The following is a 12,892-nucleotide window of genomic DNA, read 5'->3' as shown; positions in this document are numbered from 1 at the left end:
TACAGTAAAATGTACGAAAAATAAAATCATTTGAGCAATTTGCCGATCTTAGAATATCTTCTAATTGGGAGTCAGCCCAGAAGGCTTTGGACACCATAGCTCCTCTAGCAGAGTGGGCTCCGAATTTTGAGGCGTCGATGCCTGCCAGTGACATCATCCATTTAACCCAACGGGCCAAAGTAGGAGAAGAAGCAGGTTTATAGGGTTTCCTGAAGGAAATTAAAAGTTGGGAAGCTGAAGATGTTCTAAGAATGGCAGTCTTTTGTTCATAAACTTTTAAACAGTTTCCCACACATAATTTTGGATAATTGGGAAAAAAGGATAGAAAACAGAAGAAATATTGGTTTTAGTACATTGAGAAACATTGAAAAGTACACCAGTAGGAGTAAAGTGACGAGCAGGGATGTCCAAAGCGTTGACATCAGAAAGACGTTTAATAGAGACTAAACAGAGTAACATGGTTAGTTTAGCGGAAAGCATTTTCAAAGACAAAAGGTTGTTGTCCTTCCAGGATAAAAACATTTGTAAAATGAGGTTAACATCCCATAATGCGGTATATTTGGGAAGGGGAGAGTTGGAGAATTTTACTCCTTTCAAAAGGCGACAGATGATAGGATGTTCACCTACAGGTTTTCCATTTATGAAAGGATGGTGGAGAGAAATGGCTGACCTACATAAGTTGATGGTCCTGTATGACTTTCCTGAGCTAGCTTGAGAAGCAAGGAAATTAGCTATCAGACTTAGATCTGCTGAAAAGGGATCACAAGCCTTTCTCAGACACCAGCTAGACCAGATATACCAGGCTGATTTGTAAGCCTTGGATGTGCCCGGAGCCCAGGAGTTGTTGATGTAGGTTGAAGCTTTGAGTGAAATTCCTGGATAAGATGAGGAAGACCTGAGACTTTCCAGGCAGATAGAAGCAGGGATTTGTTGAGGATGAGATCGTGAGGAAGACCTTGTTGATTGAGAAGGAGGGATGGGAAGGAGGGAAGAAAGACCGGGAAGTCGATCGATAATTTGAGAAGAGTAGGGTACCACACTTGAGATTGCCAGAACGGGACAACTAGAACCTCAGTGGCTTTCTGACGTCGAAGATGAGCAAGAACTCTGTTTATCATGATGAAAGGAGGGAACGCGTAATTTATTGAATGGGACCACTGTTGGAGAAAAGCATAAGTCGCTAGAGCCTAAGGATCTGGCCTCCAGCTGAAGAAATGAGGAAGTTGGGAGTTGAGTCGAGATACGAAAAGGTCTATCTGGAAGGGACCCCATTTGCGATGTAATTAGTTGAAAACTGAAGAGTGAAGTTTCTAGTCGCTGGAGTCGGAGAGATGACACGAATACCAATCTGCCACTGAATTGAGCAAAACTGGCAAGTATTCTGCTCAAACTGAAATTTTTCGGTGGAGACAGAATTCCCAGACATTTTTGGCTAATTCAGCTAGAGGTTTGGATTTGGTACTGCCGAGATGATTGATGTATTTGACTGCAGAAAGGTTGTCCATACGTAAAAGGACTGAACAGTGGACTCTGTTTTTGGTGAAGCTTCTGATCGCAAAGGAGCCTGCAAGCATCTCTAAACAGTTGATGTGCAATGAAGACTACTGTGAAGACCATGTGCCTCCAGTCGATATTTGACCACACCTTGCGCCCCAACCTGTTAGGCTTGCATCGGATTCTAAGACTAGATCTTGGGCTGATGCAAAGATGGTCCTGCCGTTCCAGGCTTGTAGGTGATCTAGCCACCATTGAAGTTCTGTACGCGATTCGGTATCAAGAGGGATGGTATCTGAATAGGCAAGACCCTTGCGCAGATGACGAATCTTTAATCTCTGAAGAGCTCGATAGTGGAGGGGACCTTGAAAAATTGCTTGAATCGAGGAAGAAAGAAGACCTACAATTCTTGCAAAAGACCTTAGGGAGAGAAAAGTATGCCGTAAAGAGAGGATTATCTCTGATTTGATGGATTTTATTTTTGATTCCGGGAGTTGTAGAAGTCCTTGAGTAGAATTGACTAGAAAACCTAGGAATTCCATGTTTTGCACCGGAATAAAGAGCGATTTCTCGTTGTTGATTATGAATCCTAGCTCTGAAAGAAGGGAGATAGTGTAGGACAGTTGGGAACGAAGAATAGAGGCTTCTTGATGCATGAGGAGAATGTCGTCTAGGTAAATTATCAATCTGAAACCGTGAGATCTGAGATGAGCCACAATAGGTTTCATTAACTTGGTGAAACACCAAGGGGCCGATGAAAGACCGAAGGGCAGGCAAGTGACCTGATAGGTTTGATGTTGCCATTGAAACTGAAGAAACTTTCTGTGAGGGTAATGAATGGGAACTGTTAGATAGGCATCCTGAAGGTCCAGACGGACCATCCAGTCGTTCAAAAGAAGTGAATCTCTGAGATGAAGAATTTTTTCCATCTTGAAATGCCGATAGATGACGAATTGATTGAATTGCTTGAGGTTCATGACTGGTCTGATTTTTTTGTTTTTTCTGATTACTAGAAAAAAGGGGCTTATAAAGCTGGATGGAAGAGGAAGGGCGCGCTGAATAGCACGTTTTCGAAGAAGATCTTGTATTTCGGATGATATTAGATTTGACATTTCTTCTGAAAAATTGAGAGGGGGAAGGGTAAACTTTTGAAAAGGTATATTGTAAATCTCTATTAAGTAACCTTTGACGGTATCGAGAACCCAAGGATCTGAGGTAATTTCTTTCCACTTGTGTAGAATTTTTTTTAGGCGACCCCCTATAGAAAGATGGCCAGAAAATTGGCTTACCTGAGTTGTTGTAAGACTTGGGATTGCGCTGATTTCTGCCTCTGAACCCTCTGGAGCGTTGTGGGTAGAATTGCAGCCAGAATTCTTGTTGATAGTTATAGGAACCTCTGAAGCCTTGGTTTCTGACGGACCGGCCGGTAAAGCAGCCTCTTCCTCTACCGGCCCTGGCAAAAACCTGTGCGTTGAAAACCTTCTTAAGGGACTGCTGCACTTTGTCCAGAGAGGCAAAGGTGGTGACATATCTACTCAACTCTTTGATGAAAGAATCTCCAAAGAGAAGTCCATCCGCTTTTGACCCTGGATCCATGGCTGCCAGATTCGCAAGTTTCAGATCTAATTTGAGTAAAAGACCTTTGCAACGTTCATGCGTCATGGCAGAGTTTGCATTGCCAAGTAATCAGAAGGATCGCTGAATCCAAAGTGATAATTCTTCGGGATCAATGGGTTCATCACTGAGTCTTGCGGATTCAGCTAGATCAAAAATTCGAGCTAGGGGACCAACCATGTCAAGTACTTTGTCTTGACAGAGGGACCAAGCTCTGTCTACCCCTTTGATGGGGATCTTTCCCGAACTTGGAGAAAAAAGTCATCATTGATGGGTCGATAGATGGGGTAGCAGTAATGTGTAGGGGAAGTGAGGGTCTAGGACACTCAGGACGTAGTCTGGACCGTACTTGTTTATCTAAGGGAAGTTGTAATTTGGCCAAGATGTAATTAGCCAGGTGATCAGAGGGTAACCACTCGGTGGAGTTGGGGTGATGGATTAAGCCAGGATCGAACATGGGATTGCCATCTGAGTCCAAGAGGGGGGAATGTGGGTGATCAGCTGCAACTGATTTTGCCTTTTTGGGTGGAGGCCCAATCCAAAAATCAGAAGTGTTATTATCCTCATTATCCGTATTGGACCCAATTTCGTCCATATCATCGTCTGTGTCATTTTCAATCACAATCTAATGGGTTTTTGAAATATGCTTGGTTTTAGATTTACTTTTTGAACCTATAGAGTTTTTCCCCTCCGCATTAGGAGGCCTGTGAGGAGCTTCGTCCTCTATCCTGTGTGAGTTTAACTCACTGTTCATTAGCGCAGAAGAGGCATTTGTTTGGTTATAATTAGAAGCCTCTGAGGCTTTGCGCTTTCTGCTTCCCCCACAGAATGGACCAAATGTGATTGAGAGAGACAGGGAGACACAGTATTTTCAATTTGTTTGGAAATTTTAACCATAGAGGTAGAAACTGCCTTATTCACAGAGGACTGGATAAAATTATTCAAATTATTAGTAAAAGCCTCTTCAGAATCATCATTAGTGGAGAAAAAAATCTGAAAAATCCGTTGCACTGAAGGGAAACAAGAAAAATTGGTAAAAAAGGGGTTAAAAAGTTAAGGGGAAGGGCTTTGAGGAAAGAGCAGTGACTCACCGATAAAACTGCCAACCAAAAGGCAGAAGTGGTGAAGCCACGCCTAATAAGGAAGTGGCAGTATAGCTAGATCTGAGGTTGTGGACTGCGAGGAGTTTGAGAGGAGGAAAGCGGCTGATTAAGCGTCCGAATCTCGGTAAGCGAAGTAAAGACGGCTGAAGAAAAAAGGCTGCGCTACCTAGAGGAAAGCTTTCAGACGTTCGAATTGACTGAAACTAAATGCGCGTCGAAAGGCGTTCAGAATAGAACGTTGACGCGCTGGACGCGAAACAAGGGAAAACGCTGCTATTCAGCGTAGGGGGAAAACAGATCAGTAAGATAACTTAAAATGTGGCAAATGAACACGCAAACACGCGCTTAACATTAACAACAATTAAATAAAGAGCAATAGTTCTAAAACAGGTTAAATAAGACATGCAGGATAAAATTACTAAGAGCACCAAAAAGATATACTTATCTTGACTGCGAGCAGCAAGAAAGAAGGCTGCTTACACTCAGGATTGGTATAACTTTATGTGCATAGGGTGCTGATTGGTTGTAGTCCCCTTTGTTTCCCATTGGTTGCTTGTTCTGCAAACCTTTTGGGATTGGTGCTTTTTTCTTGGCTGCATCTGCTATTAAAAGTAAAGCAAGAAAAGAAAGCATAATAGGAGCCTCCGGCCTTGCCATAAAATTGTATTTAGGTCTTTGAGTAATCCATTGATTGCCAAACCCCCATCTGAGGTTCCTCTTATTTTTATACCTGCCGAAAACCATCACCTTTGTTTTTTTCTGGGTTCACCACCAGTTTGTTTGCTGTGTCATAAGAGTGAAGCTTGTTGAAAGTGCCATGCAGGCCAATTTCTGTGTGATCTAGTATAAGCTTATCGTCCGCTTATTGAATCATTGGGACCCTAACAGAGCTGATCTTTGGTGGGATTGAGTTTTCCCTTGCCAGTGAATGACCTTTGTCTGAGATGCAAAGGTTAAGCAATATAGGAGCTAGGACACACCCTTGCTTTCGGCCCCATGAAGTCACAATTTGCCGTGTTATCTGTGCTATACTTGGCACGGACCCATGTGTCAGAGTACAATGAGATAATAGCTCTAAGCAGGCTTGGAGGTATACCCCAGTTTGACAGCTTTGCCCAAATATGGTTCCAGACAACACTGTCGAAAGCAGAAGAATAGTCCACAAAGCTCACGAACAGCAGCAGCTGTGAAGAAACAGAAGTGCTCTTTGCCAGATATAACAGTGCGACTAAATTGTCAGTGGTGGAAGAATGCTGTCTAAAAACCAGTTTGGTTGAAGGGTCAGATGTTTTAGCCACCCATGTCTCAAGCTCACAGAGTAGCATTTTAGTGTGTGTTATGGCCAGCAAACACAATTAGCCAGTAGTTCCCTGGTTTGGCATTGCACCCTTTATTATGAGTTAGATGTAGGACAGATCCCTTCCAAGATTAGGGGAACTTTGTGCTTTGAAAACAGTCCACGTACAGCTGAGTGAGGTAGTCATCGCAGAAGCCCACCTCAGAATTAAATTGTGCACTTGGGAGCCCGGTTCTACATATGTGTTCTGTACAAATTCAACACATTTGTTGCTGGGACACTGTTCCCTATGATAACAGATTTGTTATTTATTATGTTAGTGTAGAGCCAAAACGTCTCATGGTTTTCACTAGGCAAAAGGGAGAATAATTGAGTCCATTCCGATTCAAAGTACTTTACGGAATGGAAGTGTATTTCAGTAGGAGTAATGAGGATTGATGATTGTGTGTCTGTAATGTGACATATTTGGATGGTGTTTTGATACTGTTCGAGAGGACCAGAGTTGTGCTGTTGTCGTATTTTGTTGCTGATACCCATAATCCAGCACACCTGATAACGAGTTAGAAAAATTAATGTTCTTTCTGGGTGCTGCAATATAACACGATGTGCAGGGACAGCGTTGCTGCCCGCTTCCTAAACATTAACTTATCACTTCTCAGTTTAGAAAACATAGGAGAAAAGTTAAATACCTTTCTTTGTGGATGAGAACCTCATTAATAGGGGTATCTACCCGTCTATCTCTTGGTGTCTTCTACTGTTTATGTAGTTCCACTATGTCTACAGGTTTAATGTTATTGGTCCGATCTTCAAAGAGAAATTCAAAAGCTGGGTTTAAACATGGCGTATTATTACACCTGTGCTTAAGTTTGAGAAAGTAAGTTTCACAAAGAATCCATGTGAAACTCAAAACACAATGAGACATACTACTAACTGTAATTCTATGCACATAATTTCCAATTAAACATCGATACTTAGGAATGTGTATATCCTGCTCAGCCGGAAAGGTACATGATGAAGGCATCCGCATATACCCACGTGCAATTGTGGAAGCTAAAGATACCCGGGATGATGCCACCTTCCATGCCACAGTCCTTGTTCAAGTTTTGGTCTTTGGTCAAGTCACACATTAACTTTCTGGGACTAGTTCAGTGGAGTAAATGGCCCTTCCTCTGGGTATTGATACTAATAAGACCATGCACTTGCCATCACAAATACATGCATAGGGAGAGGGTGGGGGAGTAAGAACAGTGCAGGGGGACATGCAGGGACAGAAAAGTCAGCATATCATTTGTCCTATCAAGCACCCAACACATTTAAGGACATGTGGGCGCAGAAGGGGACCCCCACAATAGTTACCCTACTTCTTATGAACTCAAGCGTGCTTTAGTGCACTGCACACAAACTCAAGTGGAAAGGGAGGGAGATCAAATATGAAACACTATGCAGATTTAACAGGGGGAGCCTTACGCAACTACGCCCCTGGGGTTCAAATGAAAGGCCTGCACCCCGCTACTACAATCAGATCAGAGCATCCACTAGTGGCGTCCTGTCCTGGTCATGTGCATGTTTATTACCCACGGTAAAAAAAGAGTACTGCTTTGTGTGGGCCCCAAACACCCAGTAGTCTAATCCTCCTTGAGATCAACATGCCATGATATCGAATACTGGTTACAACATTTGTGATTCAAGTCTTCTATACCGAAAACATTTCAGGCATGGATGCTTAGATCACTTGACTATCACGCTTACCTTGTTCAATGTGTTTTTGGGTTTTGCAACACACCTTCCTCTAGTCATGAAAAGTGCTATGTTATTGTATCAGCACATGCTCTTGTAGGTGTCTCAGAATGTCACAGCAGTGCAAAGGACACTGATTATTTCTTATCATTGCCGTGCTATTGTCAGATTTCATAAACCAAATTTGCAACTGAAATACCATATGATTCTGGGGCCTGTTATTATGAAGCAGGAGGAGAAAGAAAACATATGGAGCCACTGGAAATCTTAAATTAATATGGAATAAGCCATAGTATTGAATGAAAAATGACAAGAAATGAACCACCCACTATGTCCAAATCACAGCTGCTACATCACAGCTGGCATGCCTGCTGGCTGCAATCTGCATAGCATTTGGATATATGTTGTGAATGTGTCTAGAGAGATAGACCTCCTAACCATGAAATTCTCCTCCTTCAATTCACCATTTGTAACAGAGTTATTTTCTAAAACATACCCAAGAATAACCTCAAGCTTCTCTTCTAGACCTGAATACTTACTATACTCATCTAGAATGGCTTACCCATCCTTCCAGATGAAAGAAATGCCTTAATAGCTGGCTCGGTCTCTGAATTAGTTCCCAATTAATCCCTTAGATTTCAAACCATTACAGAGACACAGAACATCCCAGTCTTGGTGGAAACTCCTTGAATCAATACCTCTCAAGAGTAGAATATAATAACTTTAGAGATCCCACTACACTCTTCTCCTCATCAATCCGTTTCCACCGCTAAACTACATGGGTACTCGATTGTGGATAGGATAGTGCCAGAAACTTGTCTAAATGAATGATCTCAACCCTCACTCGATTAATTGATCCCTCCTGCCAATGTCACTATTAATCTGGATAGGGTTGCAAAGAAGGAGGGTGAGTCTCTGTCATACACAAGAACTCTTTAAAGTGTTCTTAGGTTCCCTCTGATTGTGTTTCAACTTTCCAATGCCTTACTTAGGATATTAACTCTATCTCTGACAAATCAACCAAACTGAACATCATTTGCCACCCTCCAGGGGCCAAGCAACAACTTATTGAGCAATGCATTGTTTTCTTGCAACTCAATTATCCAAAAATAATCAAATTTTTCTCTGTGAATTTAATCTCTACAAGGAAACATTGATGAGACAGCATATCAGACTGTCTTCCTTTGTGCTAGACAATGATTTACTCCAACATCACTGACATCCACTCATACCAAAGACTCCACTTTTGATTTAATCATTACAAAGCAGACCTTTTGTAAATTGAAGGGCATGTTCCTGTAGACCGGCCTGATCACTACCAATTCCATTTAATCTTGCCTTCTCCGAAACCTTGATTAGTGGTCAAATCAGAGACACTTCTAATGTCAATCACCACTTACTTTGCATAGTCTTCCATTCCCATGCACACATCAAGATTTAAATGAAGCGACTAACAACTTTTGTAGCATCCTTGCTTATATCTTGATTGTCTTTCCCCCTGTCAAAGCAGAAAAAAACAAGATCAAATAATCCGTCTCCTAGTACTCAGAAGGAAAGAACAATAAAAAAATATTTCTTGCTTATTTAATGATCATGCCATCGCACACCATCAAGATAGACTCCTCAAACTAAAGATAGACTCCAGAAAGCAAGATCATGTAAAAATGATGTCTTTGAAGCCAAATCTTGCTCAATTAAGTCTCAAATCAACACAGCCCAAATGAGATTTAAACGCATTTTTGAAATTGTTAAAGCTGCAGCCAATCCCAAATGAGAAAATGGATTCAGACAAAACATGAATATGCCTATTTTTGTTTTTTTACACCAAGATCAAAAAGATTGTAGTCTCTCCAAATATACCAATTTCCAACTCCACCTCCAAGTAGGAAAATCACCCAATTATTATTATCCTGAATTCAAAGCAATATCACACACTGAGTTTTTTAACCTAATCTCCAAGAGACATCTCTCTACCCATTTCTCTGATCCCTTATCCACTACTTTGGCTACATTCTGGTTTAGTCAATCTCCCAGTCAAACACTAACAACTTCCAGGCTGGCTAAAAAAAACTGGACAAGAATCCCCCACCTACAAAATCCAATTGGACGACCTGGAACACCTAAGCCTTCACTTTCTTGAGAAAATCCTAGCAGCTACATCAGTGATAAACTCAAGCATTTTGTCAAGGACAACAACTTATTTGGCAACTTCCAATCTGGGTTTAGAGCAAGCTGAATTTACAGAGATGATGCTCTTCACATTTATGACAATGGCAAGTCATATCTTTTGATTTTACTTGATTTCTAAGTGGCATTTGAAACTGTTAAACATGAAATCCACATAGACATCAAAGGAACAGTCCAGGACTGGTTCAAATTGTATATTGCCAACTGTTCACAACTTTAACTTGGACCACTAATTGTCAAAGTGGTTTACCATTCCTGAAGGGGCCACAAGGATCTGTACTAACCCCGGCATTCTGTAACCCATACTTGGTACATATGGATGATGATATAAAACAATCAAGTGTATCGTAACATCAGTGTGCTTTACCTTAAAGCATCTACTCTTGCGGATACCTCACTACTAGCCTCACATTTTGTCACCATATACTCATGGTAGATTAGACAGCACCTTGAATTCAACCCACCAAAAAATGAATTATGTAATAGCACTACAGTTACACAGGACTTACACACTTGAAAGAACCACACAGTGTTACAAAAACAAAGGTACTTTATTATAGTAACCCAAATACTAAATACTGTATAGGCAATATGCCAACTGGAGGTAAGTAAACACATTATTATATACACATTGACAATTAGAAAATAGCATAGAAAGCAACAGGAATTGGTAAAAGCAATAGCAAATAGTGATGTCCCTAGGGGAGGGCCAAACCAGATACTAAGAAAGTGAAATGTGAAAGTCAGTCCCCCACCCAAGGATGTGGAATCAGGAGAAGGGAGCTGGAGGAACTAGGAACCCCAAAAGCTAAGTACCAGGGTACCCCCCAGCGACCAGGAGAGGACAGGTAAGTACCTGGTTTTCACTAACTCAAGAGAAGGACTTTGGAAAAGGATTGTGCAAGACCCAAACAACACTGGAAGAACCCAAAGGTGGATCCTGACAGAAAAGGATCTGGAAAGGAAAGGGACCAAGTCCAGTCTGTGGTGGAGTATCCAGTTGTGGAAGGAGCCACTACCGACCCTTCTGTGGATGCAGGACCACATCGACAGTGAACAAAGAAGGTCAGCAGTGCAGCACAGGAGAAGAAGAGGAGCTCCAGAAGTGATGAAAGTGATGTCCCATATTGGGGGTCATCATGCAATCGGTCAGTGGAGCTGGAAAACCACCATCAAGCCTTGGCAAATGCAAGAGTCAGAGAAGAAGATTTTGCAAGGCTGAAGAGGACCAGCAAGGTCCGGTGGACTCGACCCAAGGATGGGAGTCCTGGTGACTCTCAGCAGCTGGGAGAGTCACAAGAAGAGGAGGCAGACCCCACAGGCAACTCACGGGCAGCAGGCACAGGAGTTGCAGTGAGGCCCACTCAGCAGTCCTGAAGGGGAGTCCCACGTCGCTGGAGCAGCAGGCAGAAGACTGCAGGGAGCCCAAAGATCCCTTAAAGGAGGAACAAAGAAGCCTTGGTAGCTGCAAGAGTCGCAGTGCATAGTGGTACTGTCCTGCAAGGAGATGCACTGGCTTACCGTCTCCCAAGTTGGATAGCTGGTAGAGAGGACCAAGAGGACCACTCCAGACCACGACCTGTGATGCCCGATCCACACAGTTCCAGACTAGAACAAATCCATGCAGCCGGTCGCCGTTGCAGTTGGTGCCTGCACATGCAGGGGAGTGGCTCCTTTACGCCAATGGAGATTTCTTCTTACTTCTTGTGCACACTGAAGTCTCGTCACCCTCAGAGGATGCACATCTGGGGAAATTTTGCAGTGGCTGGAAGGAGCCGGAGAAACAATGTTGCAGAGCAGAGTCGTCGCTGAATTGCAGATTGTCGGGTCCTGAAGGCTGCAGTTGCAGTCCCAGTGGCCAGAAGATTATGTAAATGATGCAAAGGATTCCTGCTGGAATCTTGCACTTGGAATCTGAGGACCCACTCAAGAGGGAGACTCTAAATAGCCCAGGAAGGGGGGATTGGTCACCTAGCAGGGTGACCATGTATCAGGAGGGGGCTGTGACATCACCTGACTGACCTGGCCACTCAGGTGCTCCCAGGGGCCACTCAGATGCTTCCAGGGGATACTTGATTCAAGATGGCAGAATCAAGTTTCCACTTGGAGGAGCTCTGGGCACCACCTCTGGGGTGCTGATGGACAGGGGAGTGATCGCTCCCCTTTCCATGGTCCAGTTTCACGCCACAGCTGGGACTGGGGGTCCTTGGACTGTTACAAACCAATTTATGCAAGGTGGGCACCAAATGTGCCCTTCAAAGCATACCAGTGGCTTGGGGAGGCAACCCCTCTCAAGCCAAGTAACACCTATTTGCCGGGGAGAGAGTGTTACCTCACCCTTTGTTCTGCCTTCCTCTGCCCGAGCTGGTCAAGCAGCAGGAGGGCAGAAACCTGTCTGAGGGGTGGCAGCAGCACGGGCTGCCCGGAAAGCCCCAGAAGACTAGTAGGAGCCATGCTGGGGGTCCTCTAAGGAGCCCCCAGAGTGCATGGAACCATACAACCAACATTGGCAACAGTATTGGGGTATGATTCCAACATGTTTGATACCAAACATGCCCAGGTTCGGAGTTACCATTATGTAGCTGGACACAGGTGTCCAGTACATGGGTAAAACGGCTTCTCTGCACTTACGAAGTCCAGTGTAATGGAGCTGGGGTTTGTAAGGGCACCTCTGCTCATACAGGGGTGACCTCACATACAGGTACCTGCACCCTCCCTCTTCGCTAGCAGGGCCTACCATAGAGATGACTTACAGTGACCTGGTGCAGTGACCTGTAGAAAAAGTGAGCATGCACCTTTTCATGCAGACAGCAATGGCAGGCCTGCAGACACATTTGCATGGGCTCCCATGGGTGGCACAATACATGCTGCAGCCCATCGAGAACCCCTGGTGCCCCAATGCCCAGGGAACCCAAGTACCATATACTAGAGACTTATATCGGGGTACCAATTTGCCATTTGTGGGGTGTGCAAAGTCCTAAGCAACCAAATTTAGAGGGAGAGAGCACAGTCACTGGGGTCCTGGTTAGCAGGATCCCAATGAACACAGTCAAAACACAATGACAGTAGGCCAAAACGTGAAGGTAACCATGCCAAAAAGAGGGTACTTTCCTACAAGTACGACACACCCAGACACCATTCAAAAGTCTTATTCTTCAAATTGACATCTCTGCCAAAAAGGACATCACTATCCCTGTCCTCCCTCAATCACCACCCGGGGACAGGAACACCAGCACATTTACAGTCTCTCAAGAAGAAATGCCAATCTTAATTAGTTCACTTTGCTGAAAAACTAATATCATCTAACTATTGTGAATCAATGTATGCCCTTCTGACCTAAACAACACTTTCATCCCCAAACACATTACTAACTAGGCCTTTCAATGTCTTCCAATTTCTACTGGCTTGTCTCTCTTTTCACACAGCCTGGTAAAATTCCCTATGATTATATCCTTCCTCT

The sequence above is a fragment of the Pleurodeles waltl genome, chromosome 4_2 (genome assembly GCF_031143425.1).
Source record: "Pleurodeles waltl isolate 20211129_DDA chromosome 4_2, aPleWal1.hap1.20221129, whole genome shotgun sequence".
Lineage (NCBI taxonomy): Eukaryota > Metazoa > Chordata > Amphibia > Caudata > Salamandridae > Pleurodeles > Pleurodeles waltl.
This window is presented reverse-complemented; position numbering follows the sequence as displayed.